The sequence below is a fragment of the Sander lucioperca genome, chromosome 6 (genome assembly GCF_008315115.2).
Source record: "Sander lucioperca isolate FBNREF2018 chromosome 6, SLUC_FBN_1.2, whole genome shotgun sequence".
Taxonomy (NCBI): domain Eukaryota; kingdom Metazoa; phylum Chordata; class Actinopteri; order Perciformes; family Percidae; genus Sander; species Sander lucioperca.
The window spans coordinates 30,012,247-30,037,049 of record NC_050178.1 but is presented as its reverse complement, the minus strand read 5'-3'; the positions used below and the strand labels follow the sequence as shown (position 1 = coordinate 30,037,049).

General features: G+C 38.8%; 1 protein-coding gene and 2 long non-coding RNA genes across 3 annotated transcripts in view; 1 reads left to right on the top strand and 2 right to left on the bottom strand.

Annotated features, from left to right (window-relative positions):
- The window catches only part of LOC116065136 (myosin light chain kinase, smooth muscle-like), a 766,302-nt gene that overhangs the window by 66,748 nt on the left and 674,751 nt on the right, over positions 1 to 24,803 (bottom strand). The gene's annotated exons all lie outside the window — the stretch shown is intronic.
- LOC116034690 overlaps positions 17,977 to 24,803 on the bottom strand; it is a 45,829-nt gene continuing 39,002 nt past the window's right edge. Inside the window, exon 2 of the long non-coding RNA XR_004101171.2 lies at positions 17,977 to 18,475. This is a non-coding gene — a long non-coding RNA (uncharacterized LOC116034690). The remainder of the gene's footprint in view (positions 18,476 to 24,803) is intronic.
- Positions 21,424 to 23,108, top strand: LOC116034691. The gene is made up of 3 exons (XR_004101172.2): positions 21,424 to 21,574; positions 21,839 to 21,931; positions 22,647 to 23,108. It is a non-coding gene; the product is annotated as an uncharacterized LOC116034691 (long non-coding RNA).

The window sequence follows — 24,803 nt, the reverse complement described above, 5'->3', positions numbered from 1 at the left end:
TGAAACCTAACAGAAATGTCCAAAACCACAACAGAAATGTCCAAAACCACAACAGAAATGTCCAAAACCACAATATCTATGTATCGACAGTACTCAGATACTTATAGCGATCAAGATTAACGTAAAAATTGCCCAGAGTTCTCCTTTAACTCTTTAATGCTGCTAGTACAAATTGCTATTGTAATTAGGTGGATACAACCCAAGCTAACGTTAGCTAACTGAACCTATCATTTAACATTAGGCTGTTAGCTAGCTAGCTAGGTTGTCTTTTGCCATTTGTGTTCGTGAAGTTTAATGTCCGGTGGCATTTTCATCTCTTTTTATATGCCATTACTGTAGCTATATGTGTAACGTTAGCAGATATTTAGAAAATGGTGTTAATCAGTTGTAACTACAGGATGGGAGGTAACTGCACCTTTTTAACTTCACTAGCAACGTTAAATGAAAGCTAATATGTACGAGTAGTTTCCCATGTAAGAAGTATAACGTTCCGTAACATTAGCTACATTATAGCATTCATAATAAACGGATAAACGGATCGTAACATAATTACGTATGTGCTAATTTGCATAAATAGCACAACAAATCTAAACATTGGGTATAGCCAGGTGAAAATGTCTTGTTGACATATAACAGTAAAAGACTTAATGTAAAGGTCTGAATGGAACCCATTTAGGCTACCCATGAGCATTAATACATAGAGGCAGGAAGAAGTGCTTTAAACCAGTACTGATTATTGAGTGTATTAAACCAGTATTATTATTGCAGAGATGGGGTTTGGAGCTGAGTCAGTGGGACTGTTTCTGGGGGATGAGTCTGAGGGAAGAACAAGGGTAAGGAGAATGCAGAAGACAAAAGGTAGGTAAAATAAAAAGTGAACCCCCAGAAACCCCAAATCCCATCTCTGCAATAATAGGCTAATTATTAAAGGCTGGTTTAAAGTACTTCTTCCTGCCTCTATGTATTAATGCTCATGGGTAGCCTAAATGGGTTCCATTCAGACCTTAATATTAAGTCTTTTTCTGTCCGACAACAGCAGCTGCAGATTGTTACATCCCGGTGTTGAATCCTCTACAGTGAAATACAGTCACACTTTACACCGTTTAGCGCATTGTAACCGTGTTTAATCCAGCTACTAGCTAGCGGTAGGCTAACGTTAGCTGCTGTCGAGTATAATGTTAACTAGCTAGCAGTAGGCTAATGTTAGCTGCTGTTGAGTATAGTGTTAACTAGCTAGCGGTAGGCTAATGTTAGCTGCTGTTGAGTATAGTGTTAACTAGCGTCACGTGTAGCGATGTTTCTGTTGCCTGTATCATCTGTTTCAGAGCATCAGAGAGAAGTGCAGACATATCAGTGGCACCAGATTTCGGTACCCAACCCTATTCAGGAAGAAGATTTTCATAAGTAAAACAAAAAAAATTTGACAGCCCTAATATATATATATATATATATATATATATATATATATATATATATATATATATATATATATATATATATATATATATATATATATACATATATATATATACACACACACACACACACATATGTATATATCATGATTTATATTGTTGAGGTGTTAATGTACTTTGTACATTGTTAAATGACTAAGTTTGCTACTGATTGTTTATTTGGATGCTTATGAAATTGTTAAGTTTCAGCAAAGAACTAAGTTGTGTGTTTTCTCTTTTTTCATTCAAAGGATTTCAACCTACTTACTACTACGTACTCCTGGTATATTTTGTGAAGTTTAAATAAATGCATGGAGAAGGAGTGAGTTGTGAACGTGTCCTCTGTTGTCATCCTAAGTCTTTTTCCAGTTTGATGCAGTCACTGATGAAAACACCCAGATAACTTAACATGGTCCATGAGATTTATTATTATAAGACAAGTTGAGGGATAAATCCTGTCATTTTCAGCCTGATGGTCCTCATTATGACTGATTTACTGTATTTCAAATAGGAATTGAAAGGGAAAAAATAAGAAAGCTTCCATTTTTTATGTTTTAATATTTGATCAATGCAGCTCTTTCAGAGCCTGAAGTGAGATCAACACACCTAATGAAACCTGATGAGTGTTTGTTTAACAGTGATGTCATTTACATACATCAGTTCTTCACGGTCCTGGTATTATACAGATTAAAATGTTTCAGTATTAAGAGACAGAAATATACATGATCAAAATGAGCCCTAAGAGAACAGGCTAAACAGAACATTAGTTAGTGCTTGAGAAGTATTATCAACTTGAAAAACAGTTACAAAGAAATAAAATATGTTGTCGTATAAATGTAACTGTATGATCCACAGATTTAACGTTTTTTGAATCATATCTAGAGGACTGGACTGTTAGATATGGTTTTGTTAGCTTTGTGAAAACATTGAGCAACGGGCCGTGTGCCTGCCAGTAGCCGGGCCATCAGAGGAGCACGGTTTGTAGTTGTGAAGTTGTGTTAAGTGTGAGCAGTCAGAGAAAATAAATACTGTTGGCCTGTAAACTGTCTGTCTGATGTGGTCTGTGCTGAGGGTAACCCATGGTGACAGCCAATCTTGCTACATAACTTATTTTTATTTTTTCTAATTCTTACGTTTCACACTGGTCTTAAGCATGATATAAAAAATGAATAACATTGAACTCTCTCTTTTTCCCAAATGTTGAACATCAACCCGGTATAGGCCATTATTATTTTTATAAGGTGACAATATGTCAATGTTGTCTTCTGCCCCTGAATGGTCAGACAAATAAATAAATGTAGGTTAACACCACTGCTCTGCAAAGAAACAGATCTAGTAAACATCCTATGAACCTGTTGGCATTACAGCTCTTATTATTGACCACATACTGTCTCCTCATCAGATACAGCAAGTATACACACTACACAGAGAGAGAGAGAGAGAGAGAGAGAGAGAGAGAAGTAAAACATGTAACTTTCTCTGGTTGAAATAAAAAAGTGCGGAAATGACCTAAGAACAAAATAAGAATAAAATAAAATGTAAAAAGTGTAGGTGTAATAAGTCAATACTATAACCTAAACGATCAGAATGGATTATAAACGAGTTAAGATCACACTGTATGAACTAAGGTGACACTTTTTGGTTGGTTTGTTTTTTTACCATTTATGGTATGTATGTGATGTGTATTTATGTGATCGAAATAAACTAAAAAAAACAACTAAACTTTTCATATTGTAGTTTCTACTTTAGCTTCAGGCAGTTGGCAGGATGGACAGTTACCTTCTCACGACAAAATGGAGACCACACTCACTCTCTCTCTCACACACACACACACACACACACACACACACACACACACCAGAAATTACATTTTTTTATCTTTGCTAAATATTAGAAAACATTTTGATGTGACCGCAGCTGAGCAGCATGATTAAAATTCTGTTTCCAGACCTTTTCCAGAGAGAGAGAGAGCGAGAGAGAGAGAGAGAGAGAGAGAGAGAGAGAGAGAGAGAGAGAGAGAGAGAGAGAGAGAGAGAGAGAGAGAGAGAGAGAGAGAGAGAACTTTTACTTAAGTAAAGTATCTGAATACTTCTTCCATCACTGCTTATCATATTGTAGTTTCTACTTTAGCTTATCAAAAAAACAAGCTTCAGGACAGTTGGCAGCAGATGGACAGATTCTGGGAAATACACAAAGCCCCACCTTCTCAGGACACAATGAAGACCACGCGCACACGTGCCCACACACACGCACGCACGAACACGCGCGCGCACGCACACACACACACACCAGAAATTACGCTACAGCTAAAATACATAACTCAGTGTAATAATCAGTTTTCGGTATAAGTGCAGTTTAGTGTCCCAAATCCCCCATACGATCTCCTTAATTATGAACCTGATAAACCACCTGTGCTGTTTAACAGGTGGTTTATAGTAGCCTAGTTAATGTGCGCGTGACAAGTTTGCTACTCAAAAAGTAATTTTGTAGCAAATGTGAATTATTTACAAGAGGGCACTAATACACACAGTTGCTACAATTTACAGTGTAGCCTAAAGAAATCATGATAGACCTACTTGCCTAACCCCCCCCCCTCAAAACCCGTTTTATAAACGGCTCTTTTCCGGCCGCACCCCGACCCAGTCCCGAACGGCTCTGGTCACCCGGACCCGGTCGAGGGAGTTCAGTCATAATCCCGACGATGGTAGCTTTATGGTAACTTTGGGACACTCAGTTTTTGGAAAATAATAAACTTGTCTGTCTCAAATAAGACCCTCATCATTTGGGACACTCAGTTTTTGGAAAATAATTTGGGACACTAAACTGCACGAATACCTCAGTTTTCTTACCGTTTGTTTGACCAGACGTGATTCCAGAGCGAGTCAGGAGGCAGAGACACAGAAGAGGAAGAAGCTCCATCTCTGTCGATGTCTCCTAAAGATCAAACATCACTTTAACATCACAACGTCTCTTATAACGGAGATGGAGACACTCCTAACCTACATCCATGATCCTAACGGGAGAATTAGCTGATCAGAAACACTTTCGGTCTCGAGGATTACGCAAGCTGCAACAACAGCACCACTTCCTGCACAAATCCTTCAGAATAAAAGCTTCATCCTCACATAACTAACTCATGCATCATGCACAAGAGCTGCTCATAATGTGTGCAAACTGCAAAAAGCTCTTTATCTTCACGCTAACATTAAAGCTGATAATTAAATAAAAACTACAGAGCTAAAGATTAAGCTATATATTCACTGTTAATGCACACCGGACCACTTTATCAGCAGAAGTAAAATCTTTTCCGGTGTATTTTCTTCAGAATAAAAGTTAATTAACTAAATGTTGCACAGAAAAGAAGTTACTGTGAACAAAATGCAGCCGTACTGGATCAACAACCAGGTAAAGTGTGATCAATACTTTCTGATAATTTAACTGTGGAGTAAAGTCTGGCTACACCACAGATGCATTATGGGATAGGAGAGGAAAAATACCTGCTGTGGGTTGTTTGCATTTCTTTAAACCAATCTCAATTGTCTGCAGGCCTAAGCTCTGGACGTGTACAGTAACGTGTAGAGTAACGTGTACAGTAACGTGTACAGTAATGTGAGCTATTTAAATTAGCTGGAGAAAGAGTTAAACCTCATTAGCGCTTACCAGTTTATCTTGAAGATTCATAACCAACTGTTGAGCAGCCAGGATACATGTTGTAGTATCAGAAGGATGTTTGTAGTTTGTTTCTTTTATCAAAGTTTGAACACAGAAACATCCAAAACAGTTACAACATACAGTTTGACATATTTCATCTTTTATTCAAACATTTGGATAGAAGATGAAGCGCTGATTGAAATGACATGATACCCTGCGAGAGCATCATATAAAACATAAATATGTACATGTATATAGTTCATTGTGTAACTGTACCTGAAAAACTGTACCTGGCTTAGCACCTTTAGAAATAAAATGAAGCAGAAGATGCTTGTCATAAATAATTCCACAACATATCATACGACACAAATAAAGTTAAAAAATAAGTCACATTATATTTCACATTGGTTAAAAACATTGTTGTCAACAGCGTGACAACAGGCTTCAGTTCTGTGAAGTCTTACATTTGTTACGTGGCAGGGGATAATAGGACCCAAACGCAGAGAGCAGGCAGGCAGGCAGGAGAAGGTTCAAACTGAGGATTCATTAACAAAAAAGGCAGGGAACAAACCAACGATGGGATCCCAAAGGAAGGCAAACTGAAAGTCCAAAAAGAATACACAAAAACTCACAGGGGAAAAACTCACAGGATTACGAGCTGACCAGGAAAACGCCAAAAAATGCAAGTATATCTCGCTGCAGTCTGCGGGAAGGCGGGGCTTGATGTCAAGTCAGCCATTTTTTTTGCTTACGTCATTCCCCATACGCTCGAACGGACCAAGACAGCCTGGTAGAATTTTTTTACTATGAAGAAAATTATTTGGATAAATGCCATGTTTTTTATTTTGAATCTTTTAATTTTATTTGAAAATTTTATATCTATAAATGTAAATGATCTGAAAGAAAACTGAATAGGCTAGTCACCAATTTAAAAATGACATGAAATTATATTTTAAAACTTTAAAAAAAGGACTGACAAATAAGAAAGCCATCCGGACTCTGAACATTTACAATGCCTTACAACCTCTTTAATGTAAATTTCATGCGCCCCTTTTTCGTGTATGTATGTATGCATTTAATGTTTTCAATGTGTTTATGGATCTGTACTTGAATAATAAAGGTTTTTGAAGACAAAAAAAAAAAGACAGCCTGGTAGCGACGCTGATATAGCCTCTAGATAGAAACTGATGATGTAGGCTAAACACAAACGATATTTCATGCAACAGTGAAGTTTTCATGTAGTTACTACTGATTTCTGATTTTGAAATGATATCCAAATTTGAAAAATGGGTCATTTTAAATCTTGTTAATATTGATGACAATGTGTTCAAATGGAAAACGAGCCATATTTCATTTAATTTAGCCCTTAAAAGTAGAATGGTGTGTTGTTTCGTTATGGACTTTCATATTAACAGCAAGAATTCAGTCACAACCAAATGTACAAAGGGGCGATTTTGCTTTAACAATTAACAGGTGAACCAGAAGCATACAGGTGAAACTCGAAAAATTAGAATATTGTGCAAAAGTTCATTTATTTCAGTAATTCAACTTAAAAGGTAAAACTAATTATATAGACTTATTACATGCAAAGCGAGATATTTCAAGCCTGTATTTGTTATAATTTTGATGACTATGGCTTACAGTTTATGAAAACCCTCAGAAAATTTGAATATTGTGAAAAGGTTCAATATTTTAGGCTCAAAGTGTCCCACTCTAATCAGCTAATTAATCAAAAACACCTGCAAAGGGTTCCTGAGCCTTTAAATGGTCTCTCAGTCTGGTTCAGTAGAATTCACAATCATGCGAGATGCTCCTCGGATATTACCTGCACAGTAACACACCTAATCTAAGTATTTCAAAAGGTCGAACACACATACAGATGTCTAGATACAGTAAATTTGCTACGTGATTACCGTCATATCCGAGGGTTGAAGTTGCATTTTAACGGGGCAGTGCAAGTTGCGGCTGTGGTTTAGCTGAAGCTAACGCAGCCTGAGCTTTCACGTTACAATATAAAAGGTGTTGACCGTTGACTTAGCTAGCACGCAAACAGTTCATTTACATGTCTACGAGCATGTTAGCAAACTACACCAAAAGACAAATACTGAGGAATATTGATAGAAAGCAGGGGAAACTAGTAGGCTACTTCCATACTTTTTAGCATTGGCTAATTAGCAACCTGCCTGCCATGATCAGATGTAGCTTCCGAGCTAGCTAGCAGCTAGCCCCAGAAGCTCATGAAAACAAGGCTTTCACCGGAGCAGTCTTACGCTATTTCCGAACCACTCTTTTCGTTTCAAAGTCGGAAATCAAATGAACGAAAAAGTACACGGGCCCAATTACAGTTCACTGTTGTTGCATGAAATGTCGTTTGTGTTTAGCTTACATCAGTTTCTGTCATCTAATGTGAAACAAGAGGATATCAGCTTTGCTACCGTCTTGGTCCGTTCGAGCGTATGGGGACACGACTTAGGTAAAAAAAAAATAAAAAAATGACTTGGATGTGGGCGGGGCTTGATGTCCCCGCCTTCCCGCAGACTGCAGCGAGATGCTCCTCAAAAAATGCACAAACTGACAGGAAATGGACACACACGGAAACAAAACGATCTGACAAGAGACAAAGGGAACACAGAGTTTAAATACATGAGGGACAGGTGATACAACAGGTGAAACACATCAGGGCGGGGCAGGACATCAGACAAGGCGGGAAAACATAGAAAGCAAAACTAGACAAGACAGAAAACAGACTATCAAAATAAAACAGGAAACAGAAATATACCCAATGCACAGAACACTACAGTCAAAACAGGATAAACCGAAACACACAATGAACAGGGAAATATAAATACAAGGAAACAGAAATATACACAACGAAATATACAGTCCAGAATACACAAAACAGGATACATCTACACAACAGGGAACAGAAATATACAGAATAAATATACGAAACAGGAAACGGCAACAGAAATATACAAACAGGCATCAGAAACATCCACAACCACCACAATGTTTTTTTAATGCCCATCATGTGTAGCTCAGTACTTACTTACAGTACATACATATACATACACACACATAGTGAATTATGGGTTGGTTTTGGCTGAATTGTATATAAAATTTACCAAATGGAAAAAAATATCAGGAATGACATTTTTGAGCATTCATTCCCAAAAGGTTTAATAATTCTTCATAGCAACAATTCTGTCAAATATAAAAGCACAGAAAGTTTTGTCTAAAGTATGTCTAACCTAATAGTTTAAGGACCCCTCTACATCTAACTTTAGCTACGCCTTAAGTTGCAGTTTATAATATACAAGTACGTTTTGTCTTTACAATTATTTAGAGCTGTAAGCAGAAAGTTAAGGTAAATGGAGGTTATTCATATTTTGCTTTTATACATTCACCTCACACACCTATGGCAGCTAGCTACTATGCAACGAGCTGAGCTGACTGACAGAAGTGACTTAGGGTTCAGTGTCTGACCCAGGAGAGTTTACAACCCCTCACCTTTCAGATGGCCTGCTGACGGAACCAGACAACTTTTTGTCTTTCAGTTGCTGTAACAAGCTTAGATTTGAAGATAGAGTCAAGTAGGATTGCACGATATTGACAAAATGTGATATTGCGATATTGATTATGAATATTGTGATATCAATATTAATTTCAATACTTTTAAACATGTAAAATTACAAAAGTTATGAAAAAAACGCATCAAAATAGATTCACAACAATATAGTGCATAGTACACTGAGACTTATTTACGGCTCCGTAGTCTGGCTGGACCACAGGTCGGTCGTGGATGAAAAATATTCAATATTTCTGACTCCAAACGCTGCCTCATATAAACACTGTTTATAAAGTTGCGGGATAGCTCACGGTGAGAAATAGATGCGGGATGGGATTACTTTTGGCCGCTAAAGTTTCCTCTTCAATCTCTGTTATTTCATCTTCTCCCTGAGCAACACTCATTTTCTTACTTTTGTGTTCTTTCTTTTGCTCCACTCACTCCCTTCGCTCTCTCTTTAGGTCCTTTCTTTTCTTTCCCTTCTCTGATTCCTTCCGTTATTTTTTGTCTCTATCCATTTCTTCACTTACATTGTCACTCTGTTGAAATATGCACACACATCACGTGGTACGCTCCATAGGGTTGGTCACACAGTGGAACCTGTGCGCTGACGTGCACTAACATGTGCAAGTGGCACGGTAATAGGCCAATGAAACATGATCATTATAGCGTTTCAAACGGGCTCTAAATCAAACACAACTAAGCCACAAAGCCAATGGATGGGATGCATCACTCCACAAAATAAAGAAAATATTGCATACTTATTGCGACACTTTCGATATAATATTGCACATCGTGATATCGCGATAACGATATTGAGTCAATATATCATGCACCCCCTAGAGTGAAGATCTTGGTATCATGTGAAACCAGACAACCTATGGTCCTCTTATACCAACCATATCATGCTAGCTCAAAGGGATAACACTCCAAAGTTAGGCTACATTTTGGCGAGGGGAAAAACTGGCATGGCCATTTTCAGAGGGATCTCTTGACCTCTGACCTCAAGATGTCTGAATGAAATTGGGTTCTATGGGTACAGACGGGTCTCCCCTTTACAGACACTCCCATTTGATGATAATGCCATGCTGTTTTTCTCATGCAGTATACATTTTTATATTTTCACCTAAAATGGTGTATTTGTATATTTCTGCACACTGACTTCTGACTGGAAAGCTGAGACTCTTGTTGATTCAATGAGCAGAAGAAATGTCGTATATGTAACACAACATCAAACTATATCACAATATATACCTCAACATATCAATACATTCTCATTCCACATCTTGTGAAAAGTCAATATACCACCCAGCCTCAGTAGGGAGGATGTGCAACATTTCTCTTTCACAATTGCTTTTTTAACATTATCACTAGTCACGAAACTCGAAATTTTAACAAGTTATCCACATACAGTACAAAGCCCAATTCTAGGTCTTAACTCTCAAACTGACCTTTTAAGAAGTTGAAGAGAAAATGTCCTCAATCTCCAAAAAATGTCCTCACTTTTTTGTTCTAAAATTCAAAGTGGTCCTGGCTAGAAAAGAAGTACAATACCACACACATCTGCAGATCATTTTAAAGTTGGTGTTGATTGGGGCTCTGGCTCCTTTTCTGCCGTGTCACTTTTGTCTCACAATGAACCTGCAGGACAGAAAACTAAACCACATGAATGAAAATCTTTTCTGTCTTGATCCTATTCAGACTGCACAATCTATACCAAGTTTCCCTTCTACAGGTTTTATCTGTGTGGTACAGTCCAGTGGTGTAGTCTACGTGATACACAGGTATACAGAGTATACCCACTAAAGGTCAAGGATTTCCGTATACCCACTTACTACAACGCAAGGATAACATTACATAACAATGATTGTTTTGTGAGAGAACTTTCACACTTAACGTTCATAAATTCACCCCGTCGGTGTTGCGAGTCGCCTTGGAACAACAACACAGTTGCTTGGTGGTCATTCTCTGTGCAAATTTGAAATTAACAAATGTGAATCACTAAAGTAGCTAGATATATGAAACGAAAGCAAATTTAAACTACACTCTTTCAGTGATTTGGTAAGCCTGCCCCTGAAGGTATACTGCAGCTTCGAGTAACACTGCAGCAGACGTTAGTCTACAGAAACTACAGAAAATGAGCCTGAATGAGGCTAATGCTTTACATGGTAACGTTACAAAAAACATATGGGGTTGTCACTGTAGGACGCGTCACTCTAGGGGCGGGCGAGTCTAATGCTGGGTGGGAAAAAATGACAGTATACTCACTACAAAACAGTAGACTACACCACTGGTACACTCAAAGGCTTTTTTGTATTTTGATATGTTTCATTCTGTGTTTCACATGGTTTCAAACAAGAATTTACAGAATGGACTTTCAGTTCCTGAGTTTAATTCCTTAATTTAATTCATTTGGTTCCAAAGTTCATGGAAGTTTTTGGTCAAAAGGGTCACTTTCAGTCAGGAACTAATTTTTGACCAGCACGTGAACTCTTTGACCCCTTACTGTATGTCTATCAAACTTCATTAATGCTTAGCCTATAATAACTCCCTCTTAACTTTACTTGACAAGAGAAAGCTCCGTTTCTAAAAGTCTCTGTGTTCAGATCTCAGTATTTTTGTAGCTGCTCCCTGAACCTCTGTGGTTTAGAGTTTAGTTTTACTTCTGTTTCTTTTTGTACTTTCACACATCAGCTTCATTGCGCGAAATACTGCACCATCAAGTTCAGCTGCAGTACTACTGGCCCGTTTCAGACATTGATCCAACCATGAGAAGGTAGAGCAATGATGTGATGCAGACAGAACACTATTTCCAAGAATCTCTTCTTTATATTAAACCAGATTGACAGTTACGCCGATTAACTAACTTTGGACTCTTGTATCACTAATGATGAAATATATTTTCACACTTCACAAACGTTTGCGTTTGTGTGCACGTGCATGTGTCTGGGCGTGCCTGTGCTGCATCCTGTTGGGCCGTTGATTGGGCGTTTCCAAGAAACTATTTATATCCGCTGCCCTAAGCTTCCTCTTCTTTTTTGGCCTGAGCTGATGTAAAAACATACCACAATACACCACTCAGTGAAGCCAGCACTGTGTGAATAGCAACATGTACGTATAGTATTCAGATCATTGTCAAACTCTGTCTTTTTCTTATTTGTATTTTTTTATTAACAGACACAAGCACTGCAGCTGTTCTTTGTTTCTGTCCAGGAAGTGAAAGTCATAGTAGTAATCTTACTGCCTGTATAATGTTTTCTATTTTGAAATATTGATAAATAAATTGACCTCAGGTCAGGTCAATGCCGCTAAAGCACTCAACACTTTGACTTTCATGTGTAGGCTACTCCCATATGGCTCGCAGGGGCGTCGGACTAGGGGGAAAAAGGGGACTGAGTACCCAGGGCCCTCATGTGAGGAGGGCCCAAAAAGATGCTAGAATGAATAGCTGTGGATGCGGGGAGGGGCCCATAGAAAATGCCTTTCTACAGGGCCCAGAATTTTGTGCTACGCCCCTGATGGCTCGCATAAGGTGTTAAAATGTAACGCGACATACAAGACGTGTTTATTTTTACAGGTTATGAAACTGTCTCAATTTAATACTGATAGATGGCAGCGTAGCCCGCCGCGCAAACCGACAGCAGTCAGAGCTCCGGTGGACGGAGAGCTCTGCGTCTAACCATTATCTCCGGGTCGACTCCAGCCATCTTCTCTGCGGGGAAAAAGATTGATGTCAGAAAAAGCAACTTCTTCTTCTGTGTGTTAATTAGCAGAGAGCGGAAGGTGAGGGACCGGATGTCAGGTGATTATCCTGGAAATGGACTTCCTTTGATCCAGACTAGTGAAAGGGTTAAACACATGGGAAGGTACCAGCAGCAGCCGTAACACAGTCTTCTTTGTCAATTTATCTGTTTGCTAATTTCCCCAAATTTTTGGCTCACCATCCTGTGTAATCCTAAGAGTATTATGTGTACTTCTACCTGAGCTCTTCTCTAACGGTGTGTATTGATGACAAACTCCTGCAGCTGAATCTGACATAAGGTAGTTATTGCTTTTAAAGAATCCTTAGTGTATAGTCTGTCACATCCCATCCCCGCTCTTGTGTTTTCAATTTGTTTCTTGGACTTCCTGTTTTATTTTGACATTTACTGTTTTGTCTTCATTCACTTCACTTGTCTTCCTGCCTTTGTTTGTTTCCCGCCGTTTGTGATTACCTGTGCCCGCCCTAATGTGATTCACCTGTGTGTAGTTGATTTCCCATCCCCCGTGTATATATACCCCCATGTTTCACTTGTTCCCTGCCAGATTGTTGTAGCTCCTCATGTGTCTCTTTTTCCAGCGTTTTCTTGTGTATGTATCCAGTGTTACCAGACCTACCGCTTGTATTCCTGACCACGTCTTCTGCCTGTCGTTTCTGTACCGTTGCCTGCGTTGTTCGTCGAACAATAAATCCTCTTACCTTTTACCTCTGTATCCTGAGTTGTGCATTTGAGTCCGCCATTGTACCCTGGCATAGTCAGACTGAAATGATGTGGGAAGAAACACCACTGAGGTTTGAAGTGAATGTTGGGAATACACACATTTTAATGACAAATGGTTTGTAGGAATAAAGTTGAGATGATGGTAAAGAAAGTGGAATTTGAAAGTGTTAGTCACTCTGTATTATTAAGTAATGTTCCGCCACAGATTTTTCCAGATCCACGTACATTAAAGGTGCCCTGCCACACAAAACCGTTTTTACTTGCATTTTTTGAAATATGTTAGGTCCATATGTGTTTGTGAATGTCGTGAATGTGAAAATGAACTGCTTCCTCCTCTGTCAGCTCTAGCCACTGAAAAGAAATAAGCGGAGAAATCAGGCCAATTACAAAAGCTGGTCAGTCTGACGTGGTGTTGCCTGAGCTCATTGCTATTCATGAGCTCGCCCAGTTGCGCTGGGTAAAGAATGCTGATAGCCAGGCTCTCATTGGCTAGCTGTTAGCCAATTAGAGTCAAGCAGCTTAGCTTGTTGAATATTAATGAGAACTGGCACAAATCGAGTCTTCCTGCAGGCTTTCTATACCACACTAGAATGGCTTGAAACAAGGTAACCAAGGCATTTTTTCCACAATAAATGTTACAGAGTCTATGGTAGACATTACCACAAAGTAATGAAATACGTGTGGCAGGGCCCCTTTAACTTCCAGCTACTTGAGTGTTAAGGGTAGATGTCAAAGAGTAGTCTTGAGCAGATGTAAACACTCAGAATGAGTTGGAGATGAAGTTGAAGAGATGGGATTTTTATTATTTCATTCCCAATTAAGGCCACAGAGGCAAAATAGTGACACAAAAATTAACAAAATTATGGAAAGCAAAAAATATACTTTCAAAAAAATAGAGTAAATTGACTTTGGAGTCAAAACAATCACAGAATATTAACAATTGTTCACTAATTGACCTTAAATCAAGTCATCACTCTGAAGACATCCAACAGACTTACGTCCTACTCCCTCAAGTGTGTCGACCACTCTCCCTCCAGAGCAAATACAACCGCTACTCTTTATAGCCTGAAGCCCACCCCACAAATTGGAACATACCAACACAATACAATGCAGGGGTGGCTCAGGTGAATAGACAGTAAAAGGCTCAAAACAGTCAAAATGAATACATCTATTAGGCTAGACATTTACCGAAGATTATTTACATGATTCAGAAAACATTTCACAAAGCCACAAGATAACTTGACGGCTAATAAAATAATTACTTCAAAATTACGGTTCACTTCCTTTTACCCCGGAAGTCCTAGCCTCATTTAAACCTGAGGATTGCGGCAAACTTTCCTTTATATAACAAAGAGAGCACATGCTGGTAGGACAAATATCCTGTTACCCTCTATTAGCTTTTAAACTCAATAAACAGACTCTAGATAACAAAGACATACGTGTTGCGTGATTATTGTAACTGGACAGGTTTGTGAAATAAACTGTATGGTTTTAAACAATAGAAAATAATGTATTGATGGATGTTGCTATAGCATTTAAATCACCGCAGAATTAGATGTTAAATATGTGCGCAAGAAAACTACGGGATTACAATGTGGAATTAGATGAATGAATGGCTATGCTTAACAGAACATATGAACCCAGTATGATAAGTAACAGAGCATATTGACACGCTAACAAAACATATACCGGCAACATTTACACTCAGTCTTTGAGAGAAAATAGGTAGCACATCGCTACCGTGGCGGCAGCCATGCGCCCCGTCACGTTGAGTAAATATACATTTAGATACATATAGAGGGACTGATTCAAAGTTTCATTCAAGTTATCAGAAGATCAAAGAGTTAAACAACGTTATTATGACGGTCAATGTTGAAGATTCATAACCAACTGTTGAGCAGCCAAGAAACATGTTGTAGTATCAGAAGTATGTTTGCAGTTTGTTTCTTTTATCAAAGTTTGAACACAGAAACATCCACAAGTCACAACATACAGTTTGACATATTTCATGTTTTATGATGAAGCGCTGATTGAAATGACATGATACCCTGTGAGAGCATCAGATAAAACATAACACGTACATGTATATAGTTCAGTGTGTAACTTTACCTGAAAAACTCTGGCTTAGCTCCTTCAGAAATGAAAAGAAGCAGAAGATGCTTGTCACCAGTGGCGGCTTGTCAATAGAGGGCGCTGGGGCGCCGCCCCCATCAAAATTCCAGAAATATAAATGTATACAAAAATGATATAAAAATAAAATAAAATAGTTTACTCATACGATGTGCCGGCTGGTAGTAAGAGCCTCTGCATTTATTAAAACTGTCTCTAATGGGTTAACTATGTTCTATGTTTCAATATGTTTCCTGCGGTTTCATGGGCAGGGACCGTTCTCTTAATACATCCATGGCAGGGACACTGGCCAAATGGGTGTCTATGTAAAGGTGTGGACACACAGAGCCGATAATCGGCCGTTGGACAGTCTGGCGAGGTCAGTGACTCGAGTCTGTTCAGTGTGTTCCGTGCCGTCATCCGTCCGAGGAGCCGTCGGGCTTCATTTTGGCCGATTTGACATGTATAATCAGTCGGACTCAAATGACCCATCTGATTGGTAGAGTGCTAACCAGGAAACGGGGAGCGGGATGAGCGTGACTAGAGTCTCTCAAAATCTGACGAAAATCTTTTAAACTGACCTTTGTTGATCTGAATTTGTTGACAGATTCAGCAACTGCACGGCCTATTTCTCTCTTAAAATGTTTTCAGAAACACGTTTCGGTGAACTATTTTAGTACAATATGAGATTGTATTCTGAACGAGCCGCTATGACAGTCTGTCTTTGAATTTCCGGAGAAACAAGACCCATGTGACGCATTTGTCCAATCAGCGACAATACAGATTAGCTCCGCCTGCTGTTATGGAGACGTGTTACATCTCGTCGCTTTGGTGTGTTCCAAGGCACTTTTTTGACCAATTTAGGGAGACTGATCCCTACCGTTTCTGCCGACGTTTGGCCGTCGGCTCTGTGTGTCTGGGCCTTAAGTCCTTAAACTTAGGGCCAGCATGTGACCTGAAGTTGGTCTCTAATTGGTTTCTTAAAAATTGTCCTCCAAGCGCAGGTCATTGCGTCCCTGGCAAATCAGAATTGGATACATGTTATTTTATCCAATCTGATTGGTTCTCGACACCTGCCATTCAACTTTATGCTACTAGTGCAGGCGATGCCGACACCATGCCAAAACCTTGCAAGCTGAGAAATCACACAATGACAGATCACTTTTGTAGAGTAAATGGCAGCAGTTAAACTAAAGTTAAAATATATATATATATGTGTGTGTATATATATATATATATATATATATATGTGTGTATATATATATATATATATATATATGTGTGTGTATATATATATATATATATATATATATATATATATATATATATATATATATACACACACATATATATATATATATATATATATATATACACACACACATAGTGAATTGTGGGTTGGTTTTGGCTGAATAGTATATATAATTTACCAAATGGAAAAAATATCAAGAATGACATTTTTGAGCATTCATTCCCAAAAAGTTATAATAATTCTTCATAGCAACAATTCTGTCAAATATAAAAGCACAGACATTTTTGTCTAAAGTATGTCTAACCTTAAACATAGTTTACATAGTTTAAGGACCCCTCTACATCTAACTTTAGCTACGCCTTAAAGTTGCAGTTTATAATATACAAGTATTTTTTGTCTTTCCAATTATTTATAGCTCTAAGCAGAAAGTTAAGATAAATGGAGGGCATTCATATTTTGCTTTTATACATTCACCTCACACACCTATGGCAGCTAGCTACTATGCAACGAGCTGGGCTGACTGAGACGTCTGGTATACTCCCGGCCGTTCCCGACCTTTCACGCGACAGTGTGACGTCATGGGAGCGCCGTAACTATTTATACTTGCGCCTGGTGGTCACTAGTTGCAGTCTTCTCCTGAACAGAGGTGGCGCTAATGAGGAAAGGCTACCGACTTTGCTATTTCTATGGACTAGAAGAAGAAGAAAAAGGTAAACAATGGTGAAGAGAAGCACTTTGAATACTTCAGAATGTCTGCACTACTTGGTCGGATCAAGCCTTTCATTCACCATAAAAGAACTCATCGTAACCCAATAAGTTTACAAGAGAGACTTGCAGTCACTCTGAGAGTCCTGGCATCCGTTTGCCCTCGAACTCATCCATGCTTCCTGTTTCCGCTTTGTCGTGCGGCGCTGAAAAAAAGAGAGTGGTGTACGACCTCTGGTTGCGCACTTAAAATCCTGGCGTGCCAGCGAGATCTACGTCATTTTGACGTCACCTTGGCATGCGACAGGTCGGGAACGACGACTGTAAAGAGGCCTTGACAGAAGCAAGGGCTCAGTGTCTGACCCAGGAAAGTTAACAACCCCTCGCCTTTCTGACGGCCTGCTGACAGAACCAGACAACTTTTTGTCTTTCACTTGCTGTAACAAGCTCACATTTGAAGCTAGAGTGAAGATCTTGGTATCATGTGAAACTAGACGACCTACGGTCCTCTAATAACAACCATATCATGCTAGCTCATAGGGAAGGTGGCTAAATAACGCTCCAAAGTTAGGTTACATTTTGGAGAGGGGAAAAACTGGCATGGCCATTTTCAAAGGGATCCCTTGACCTCTGACCTCAAGATGTCTGAATGAAAATGGGTTCTATGGGTACCAACGGGTCTCCCCTTTACAGACACTCCCATTTGATGATAATGCCATGCAGTTTTTCTCATGCAGTATACATTTTTATATTTTCACCTAAAATGGTGTATTTGTATATTTCTGCACACTGACTTCTGACTGGAAAGCTGAGACTCTTGTTGATTCAATGAGCAGAAGAAATGTCATATATGTAACACTATATCAATATATACTCAACATATCAATAAATTCTCATTCCATATCTTGTGAAAAGTCATTATACCGCCCAGCCTTAGTAGGGAGTATGTGCAACATTTCTGTCTTTCACAGTTGCTTTTTTAACATTATCAATATTCACAAAACTTTTGAAAAGTTATCCACATACAATACAAAGCCCAATTCTAGGTCTTAACCCTCAAACTGACCTTTTAAGAAGTTGAAGAGAAAATGTCCTCAATCTCCAAAAATGTCCTCACTCTTTTGTTCTAAAATTCAAAGTGGTCCTCGCTAGAAAAGAAGTACAATACCACACACATCTGTAGAGAACTTTAAAGTTGGTGTTGATTGGGGCTCTGGCTCCTTTTCTGCCGTGTCACTTTTGTCTCACAATGAACCTGCAGGACAGAAAACTAAACGAAAAAAAATCTTTTCTGTCTTGATCCTATTCAGACTAATCTATACCAAGTTTCCCTTCTACAGGGCTCCACTCCAAGGCTTTTTTTTAGAGATGCACCGATTGACCGGCTGGTGACCGGAATTGGCAGATTTTCACGTCATCGGCCATGACCGGTGACCTGCTGGTCAGTCTGACATATGCCAATTTTATGGCGGTCAAATTCACTCGGGAGGCGCATAATTTACATCACGCAACATCAGCACCACACATGCACATGCAGGGTTTCCGCTATATGCATATAGCAGTGGCGCACTGCCGCTCAATCAGCTGTTTATGAAATGTCATAAAGTTGTAATTATACACGGCTCTGCAGAGCCGTCTGCTCTACTGATCTCAGGCGAACAGTCAGCTGCTCTATCTCCCCTCTGAGGCTGAAAAACTGGAACATGAAAACCACACTCACGCGGGTCCTGTGAAATATGACAGCTAGTTTATCGGAAAATAGCATTGGGCACACTGACTTTGATGAATTTACTGTTTATCAGACCCCAGATGAGATAAGAAGCTAACGTTAGCGAACGCTATGGTCCCTCTGCCTGGATTAATGTTACTGTTTACAACGCTTTCCAGGTTAGTGGGGATGCATACCGCTGAAAACCAACATTAAAAACCTACCGCCGGTAGCTAATGTTAATGTTGTCTGTTGACAGCAACGGTAGTGTTCATATTTATGCACAATGACAAATAAAGCAAACTTGCTAAAAAAGGAACTACACGCTGTTGACGTTACTGTTGACGTTACTGTTGACGTTCAAACAGGCCTGTGTGCGTTTTTTGAGAAATATCTTTATACTGCAAGGCTATATTTATTTTATTTTTATTTGTTATTTATATATTATTTTATTGCCTTTACCAGTTTTCCCTGTTTTCATACATACAGAAGTTTAGTTTGCTAAATATATCACATTTTTTTTGTTGGATATTGGATGTGAAAAGAAGGAAATGGTTCTTCCATAACATTGCACTTTAGATGTGTGTGAATTTCCCCCACCAGTAGTAATTTATATTATAAATGTAAATTATATAGTGATCGATTATCTATTCAAAAAATGTTCTATGTTCTATGAAAAATGGTAAATTTTCTATTAAAGAAAAAATTGAAAATAAATATTTGTGTGTGCTGTAAAGTGGCTAGAAAAAATGAAATCAGAATCGGCTGGTCAAACTCAATGAAAAATCGGAAATCGGAATCGGTGCATCTCTAATATATATATATATATATATATATATATATATATATATATATATATATATATATAATTAGGTCTGTCAAACTCCTATACTGTAAAGCTTGTTTTATGGTTCTGCGGAGGCTCCGTGCAGAGCTTACTCCGTACCCTACGTGAGTGGCCTGATGTTTATACTTGTGCGCTGGTGTGTGCGTCGAGCCAGCATGTCTGTGTGTGTGTGTGTGTGTGTGTGTGTGGGGAGTGGGTGATAGAGCGAGGGAGAAGTGAGAGAGTGACGGCACCCAGGTAAAAAAGTAGTATACTTTAGTGTATTAGAAATATGAATAAAGTACATGAAGTATAAAACAAGTATGCTTCTACTTGTTGTGCTTTATTTAAAGAGTATTTAATATGTACTTTCTAAAAGTATACTTCAAAATAGATGTAATTAAGTTCAACTTCAGAGTCCAAAAAGTAAGTATACTAATTTAGCAGTAATCAAATTATTTTTTAAATGTACTTTTTGAAAGTGTACTTTGTTGTTAATGTATTTTAAATTGTATAGAAGTTTATTTTTGTATAGAAGTGTATTAAATTTGACATACTTAGAGTGGCAATTCTGACCATCTCTTTACCTAGGCTACATAAGTTGCTATGAAGCCGCAAGATCTGAAAGTAGGCTATTTTTCCCATTAGAGTTTTACGTAACAACAGCGATATTAGGCTAAGTAGTAAGTTATTTTTTTATTTAACACAAACGCACAGGTTTGTGGATAAATAAATTATATTACTAAAAGTATGGTTATGTTAGGGCCGTTGTTTCCATAAATTTCAATTTAATTTCTGAGAAATCACATTTTTTTGTTGTTTCCGTATGTCTAAAAACACCAACTACTAGCTACTAACCACAGTCTATGCTACTAACTGTAGGCCTACTCATGAGCCACTGTGACAACCATAGAGTGTATATAAGAAGGTGACAACGCTCCACTGTTTAATGCAATGCACTATGGGAACGTGAAAGCCGTTACTTTGCTGCAATCCGCTTTTGGCTGAGAAGCTGTCACTTTGCCGCCGCCCGCCGGACAGACCAGTTGCTGCTAACACTCGCCAGAGATGGTAAGTAACGTTAAGTAACGATCTCGCCCTCCCGTTGTCCATTGTTTAGCTATCGCTAGCTGCTGAGGAGTCAGACAACTTCATGTTTCCGTGTTTGTGTGTGGATTCAAGGGGATGTTGGTGAGTAGTGGGAAGCTATTTTTTAACTAGGTCGGCACCCTTTTTTCACCTGCTAACGTTAGCTAGCTACAGTTTAAACATTTTTTTCAGTTGGGGTGGGGGGGGGGGCTGTTTGTGAGGATTCAAAGTTAATCAGTTTGACGTCAATAGGCATTAATTTAGCCATCCGTTAGCTAGCTAGCTAAATTACTTTTCTCACTGGAGGGGCTTTTTGTGAGTAACGTTAGTCAAAAACGTTGTTTTAACAAGTTCGGCGGACATCAACGTTAGCCACCTGTTTGCTGGCTTAGCTAATGTCAGCTAAATTGCCTAAACCGTCGTTTTAACCAGTTCATAACCAGTTCAACTGTTTCACTATTATTCTAGAATAATAGCTAACACCCGAGTCCGCAGCTCTACGCAGTGAGCTATCAATCACTGATTTATACAGCTATGCCTTCTCTCAAAGGTTCGTTTTTGTTATGTTTTGTTTCAGGTTTGTTACGAGTTCACCAGAGTGGTGGGGAAAAGTCTGCAAGAGAATTTCTTTGATGAACTTGACCGTTTCTCTCCAAGGCTGATGGACCTCCTTTAGGAAAAAAGAAAGGCCTGCCCAGCGAGCTTTTGGCTGAGCTTTACGTCAGACAAAGGTGGGTTTGACTAGCTACATTAGTCTACTACCTCTCTTTCCTCTCTCTGTTCATCGCTTTTCTTTTTATGTCTTTTGTTTCTTCTCTGCTCTATCCTTTTCTTCCCATCAAATCTCCCCTCCCTTCTTTTCTGTCCTCTCCATTTTCCTCCCCTTTTGTCCTCTTGTACATAAACATTGTGGGGAATTTCTGGAATTTATTTGATAAATACATGTGATTATCCTTAGCAAGATGTGTTTTGCTCTTGTGTCCATTATCTTCCAGACCACTGAGCCAACACACATCAGGTGCCTATGTCTTCGGGGACTGCCTGTCATCTTGGCGGATGATTCTTCTGCCTTCTTCAAGACATGCTCTGTAAGTTAATCATTTTTTTGTAAATGTTGCAGGTGCATGCTCATTTGTCTCATTTTAAGCCATTAATGAACAGTGCTACTAATTTTCAGAATGATTTGATCAGCAATCAGTGTCTCCTTAAGGGCCTCCGTTAAGTCTATTTATTGCCAAACAAAGATAGCTTACCCACTTTCAGTCCCAATTCTATTGAAAAGATTTAGAAAATTGCTCACCATAACTAAAGTTGTATGAATCCTTTTACATTGCCCACTTTGTTTTTTAACTTTACTGTCACCAGTTGGAAGTTGTGAAAATGTTCTCGGGTCTTTAACTGAAATGGGAGTTCTGAGTGCACATGTTAGATTCTGGTTGCTCAATTAATCAACTAACTTAATGTTAGTTTCAACCGGTGACAGTAAAGTTTACAAAAAGCAATTAAGGTGAAATGTACTGAGTCATATGATTCACAAAATTGTTGCATAGCAACAAAGCTTCTGGGAGCAGTTTTCTACATCTTTTCAGCACAACTGTGACTGGAAGTGGGTAAACTCCATATTTGGGACAAAGTGTTGCAATATACTGTACAGATCCAAATATTAGTATACTATCAGTGCAGTTTATATTGTACAACACTTTTCATTATAAACAGTCACAGGCTCTTTTTGGTGTACAAAACACCATTGTCTAACTGGCATGTTTATGTTTTCTCCTTGTCACTACGTTTCTTTCACATTAGGATGTAACTGACAAGGACTCGTACAGTTAAACTCCAGTGGGAATTCTCTGCCTGGGTTGAGAAAATACCCAGCTCAACCCATTCAGTGTAGGGATCATCTTGGAAGGGTCTGTGGTAATGGATGAACTGGCCAACCAGCCTTAGGCCTTTCGTGTCCTTTCGTTTCACACACACAGCCGTTTCGGGTTGATCTACGCCCTGCACCTGGACTACTCCATGTGCATGAAAAACACTTTCAACTTTACTCAGCAAGTAATGCTCAAACTGGGTAGAAGTGAGCTGGAAGCGTAAAACGGGGTTCGAAATGGCTTTACTACTGCTCCAGATTTGTTTGCCCCAGTTTGTAATGTTGGACTTTTGTGTTGTATATGGCTTGGGGTATATATACATGTGTCCTATGGTATTTGCACTGATTTTTGCGCAATATTCCATGACAGACAGGCTTTGATTACATTTAATTCAAATGAGTTGGATATTTTGTGTGTTACTTTTGTGTGAGTAATAAAGATCCTTTTCTGAAATGCAATTTGTAATCTGTTGTTGTAATGCACTTGAAATTAATTGTAATATAATATACTTGTAGTATAATAGCAACATTTATGCTTAAGTATAACAAAATGGGGATAAAAGTACAGAAGAAGTATACTTCAAACACAATTCATTTCTTGCTAACACTATAATAACATTGCACTGAAAGTATGTGTATGATGTTTACGGTAGGTTGTTATTGAACTTCACTTCAAATACATTATTGTCATAGTGGGACAATTTAAAAGCACTAAATATAGTTAGGAAGTGCATTTGTAGATCACTTGAAATATTACAGAGGCATACTAAATTAACATAGTTTATAGTAACAAGTATGATAACAATATATACAAAATGTACTTAAACACAACTATAAGTTGAGCTGCAATGCCTTTTTAAGTGTATTTCCATTAGAATGGCGATATAATGCAATTGTACTGTAAGTGTGCTTAATTGATTATGAATCTAGATTTTCATTAGTGTATTTTAGTGCACTTGAAGTTTGAAAAAAGTTGTTCCATTTTAGCATACTATTTATACTTGGATTTGACGAAAAAAGTACAAAATGTAGAAAATATACTTAGTACACTTTATTAAAGTATATTTTTAATAGATTTCTTTTTCACCTGGGTATTCTCCGATCTGTACCAATGTATCCCGGTGGTACACGTGTGACAGTTTGAATGCACATAATTGTTGTAAAAGTTTGCTGCTGAGAGAGAGACTACTGTTTAGCGAAGATTCAAGATGGCTGACGCTCATTTTGCTTCGGCAATCCTCGGTGAAAGACGACAGTCCAACCCCCTATGGGCTGGTAGAAAATATGTGGAAGTAGATCCTACTACTGGCTGTAGTCCCTTGCCTCTGGTCAAAAAATCTTCTGATGACGCAAAAATCGCCATTTTCCGTCATCGGAAGATTTTTTCCAGACCCACAATCCAGAGATCTCTGGTCTCAGGGGGACGTGAGGGAGGGAAGCACGGTCATTCAAAATACTACCGTGTTTCTACTGATACAAAGCTTAATGCTAAATCAGTGAAGTATCCCTTTAACGTGCGCTTGTTGCCCCTCATCTGTTGACATTTCCGAATGCCTTCCTACAGTTGCTTAATAAAAGCGAGCTTTCCACACAAACAAACGTACATGTGTCATTAGTAGGAGAAAAAAAAAAGAGATTTTAACTGTGTCGGCTCGGACATAAATATCTTCAAGGGATATTTCACCGTTGGAAAGATGAATATATCTTTAAATTGGGTCACTTATGCAGTAGAAATGTGAAATTCTTTTAGAAATTGGTGGCTTCTAGGCCGAGAATTTCTGCACCAGGCAGTCCGTGTTAACACAGCCCACCTCCACTAGTCTCACCCGGCGATAGCTGCTGTTCAGCCATGTTTCCACAACAACAAAAACACAGCAGTCTCTGAACTCGCGGTGGGAGTTTCGTTGAAATTGGATGTAATCCAGTTTGTTGTCTAATGAGCGGAGACTTGCAAGCAGGATTGATGGAACAGGTGGCCGGCTAGCGTTAGCTTTCCACCGGCACACTCGTTCAATGTTCCCCGCTGATGATGTCCCTTTACCGGCCAGAGGCATCGAGCAACACCGCTGGTCTCCATAGCAGGCAGGCAA